The sequence below is a fragment of the Silene latifolia genome, chromosome 11 (genome assembly GCF_048544455.1).
Source record: "Silene latifolia isolate original U9 population chromosome 11, ASM4854445v1, whole genome shotgun sequence".
NCBI lineage: Eukaryota > Viridiplantae > Streptophyta > Magnoliopsida > Caryophyllales > Caryophyllaceae > Silene > Silene latifolia.
In genome coordinates, this window is record NC_133536.1 from 83530539 (window position 1) to 83533784 (window position 3246).

Genomic DNA, 3246 nt, shown 5'->3' on the forward strand with positions numbered 1-3246 from the left:
ACTCCTCAAGGTTTGTTCTAATTGTTTTTGAGTTGTTTGATATTTTGCATGTCTAGAAGGTTACAAAGTGATTTGTTACCTTTTGACCGTGAAATCGAAAGAACCTTGACGAACAATAGGAGACTTGTTAGGAGGATTTTGAGAGGTGTTGGTGAAGTTGTTCAACCCACTAGTGAGTTTGTCAATCCTTTCGCAATAGAAGGAGAAGAAAACCCATTACACAATACCCCACAAAATCCACCTACAATGCCAAAATTCTCGTCACACTCCGTACCCACCGAGGAGAATCTACCAAATGGTACTCCTACACCGCAACATCTCACCGGAAATTTTATTGCCATGTCCGCCTTCATCCAACTAGTTGAGAGGAGCCAATTTGGGGGGATGCCTAGTGAGGATCCTCATTCTCATATGGAAACCTTTTGCGATTATTGTGATGCTATCTCTCAAACGGGCGTGACTCAAGACCAAATTAGATGGGTCTTATTTCCTTTTTCCTTAATCGGCACCGCAAAGCAATGGTTGAAGGGCCTTGATAAGGCCACCCTTGGAATAGATTCTTGGAAGAAGTTGGCTCTAGCTTTCTACAAAATATTCTACCCACCGGAAAAGACCAACATGCTAAGAGCTCAAATTACGGGTTTTAAGCAAAGGGATGAAGAGTCTTTGTATGAAGCTTGGGAGCGGTTCAAGGGAATTTCTCGCTCATGTCCTCACCATGGACTTAGCGAATGGTTTTTGGTGCAACAATTTTGGAATGGTTTATATGAAGATTCTAGGAACATTCTCAATATGGGATCGAATGGGATGTTCACCGAGGTTGATGACAACCAAACTTGGAGCAAAATTGAAGAGATGGCAATCCACAATTCACAATATAGTAGGCCTTGCAAGGCTACTAGAGGAGGAAAGTATGAAGTGGACGCCGTTACTCAATTAGGTGCCCAACTAAGCTCCCATATCGATACAATCAACTTAAAGTTTGAACAAGCTATGGCTAGACTTGAGGAAAACTCAAAATCATCTAAGCATCATGTCAATGCCATGACGGCATCCTCATCAATCCCAAGTGGGATATGTGAGAATTGTGGAACTTTGGGTCATGACCCAAGTGAGTGTAGGGGAACAACCGAACAAGTGAATGCTTTCCAAGCATATAAAAGTGGTACCCCTTATTCAAATTTTTATAATGAAAACACCAAGTTCCATCCAAATCTCTCATACAAAAGCCAAAATGTTCAAAACCCTCAAACAACATACACTCTACCACCCATGAGAAACCAAAATCAAAGACCCTTTTACAATCAAAACCAAGGTTACCAAAATCAAAATCCATAAAATCACCAAAATGACCAAGGTTTTGATGTCCAAAAAGCGGTCCTCCAAATGCAAAAGAATCAACAAGAATTTTTCACCCAAATGCAAAAAGATAGCCAAGCAAAAGAAACCACCATCAAAAACATTCTAGCTTACACCAAGATGTTGGAAACACAATTGACTCAACTAGCATCTTCAAGCTCACAAAGACAAAAGGGGCAATTACCACCTCAAAGTAATCCCCCTAGACATGAAACTGTTAGTGCCATTCACTTGAGAAGTGGTACAAGGTATGAAGCACCGAAGAAGCAAGTTGAGGATGAAGTTGTGGAAGCTAGTGAAAAGGAAGAAATTGTGCAAAACTCCAAAGATGGAGAATCATCAAAAGAAGAAAGTTCAAAGAAAAATGAAGACAAGGCCAAAGAGAAGGAGCCCATTGTGATTAGACTTCCTTTTCCAAGTCGTCAAGCCAAGCCCAAATTTGATGATCAACTTGGAAAGTTCATGGAAATTGTGAAGAATTTAGAAGTCTCAATTCCTTTCACGGAATTAATCAATCACGTTCCGGCCTATGCGAAGTACATGAAAGATATCCTCACAAAGAAGAAGTCGATCCGGAAACTTGAGACTATCGCCTTCACTAAGGTGAGTAGTGCAATACTTCAAGGGAGTTCACCTCCAAAGTTAAAGGATCCGGGAAGCTTCTCTATACCGTGTACCATTGGCGACACGACGATCAACAAAGCCTTATGTGATCTAGGGGCTAGTGTGAGTGTCATGCCGTACTCGGTAAGTAAAAGGTTGAGGATGGGAGAGCTTAAATGCACCAACATCATACTCCAAATGGCCGATAGATCGACGAAGACACCGTTAGGGATATGGGAAGATGTCCCCGTGCGAATTGGGAAGTTTTTCATCCCGGTGGACTTTGTCATTGTTGATATGGAGGAAGATTCCAACATTCCAATCATCCTAGGAAGACCTTTCCTACACACCGCCGGTGCGGTGATTGATGTGAAACATAGAGAGCTCACTCTAGAAGTGGGAGATGAAAGCATAACTTTTAATCTTGACAAGACTATGAGAGCTCCTCGTTTGCATGAGCCATGTTTCATGATTGATCATTATAGCCGAAAAGATGAAAGGAAGAAATCGGAACTCCAATGGAGGAAGAAAATTGAAGATGCTCCATTCAAAGAGCAAGTGAATAGTAATAAGGAGAGCTTGCAAAGCTCATCAAAATCAACCAAGGAAGAAGAGGATGGCCTCATTGGCCAAGAGAAGAAATTGGGAGAGTTGTCTCCATCTAAGCAAGAGATTTTCAATGATCAACTCAATGAAGTTTGTGGTCTTTGGGATGACGAATTTGAAGGGATTTTTAATCCCTACATTGGACATGCCATCGATCATGATCAACAACAAGGGCCACGGTCTATTGAGGACCTCTACCATAATAATGAACAAGCTTTTGATTACTTCTTCAAGGTGTTGAGCAACATCAACAACACCTTGAACATGCCCCCTTGACATCTCATCAAGAATGAGAGTTTGGTGGAGTCCTCCCTAAACCACCACTTGTAAATATTTCTAACTCCCTAACTTACATTTCAATTCTTGTATTGCATTTTTGTCATCTTTGGATTTTTATTTACTTTGATCAAAATAATTGTCATGTAAGAGAGAAGTGAGGGAGGGACTAACAATTTCAATTCTACGGGCTCGTGCTTTCTTAGCTTTTCACGCTCCTCGGGAGTGCTAGCTTTCCTCCACTGCAGATATGAGTCAAATACCCATAACAAGCCAACCGGAACGGGTATGAATCACATGTTCCTTTGGGCCCAGCAAATTGCCCATTCTCGAGAAGACTCCGAAGTATGCGCCAAGGCAGTTTGAGGGATGATGTCTAACTTCGGGATTTTTTGTCTTAGG

General features: G+C 41.5%; 1 non-coding gene across 1 annotated transcript; it reads right to left on the reverse strand.

The window, feature by feature from the left end:
• Positions 1-618: 618 nt before the first annotated feature.
• LOC141616348 (small nucleolar RNA R71) lies at positions 619-725 on the reverse strand. The gene has a single exon (XR_012530701.1). It is a non-coding gene; the product is annotated as a small nucleolar RNA R71 (small nucleolar RNA).
• Between the last annotated feature and the right edge of the window lie 2521 nt (positions 726-3246).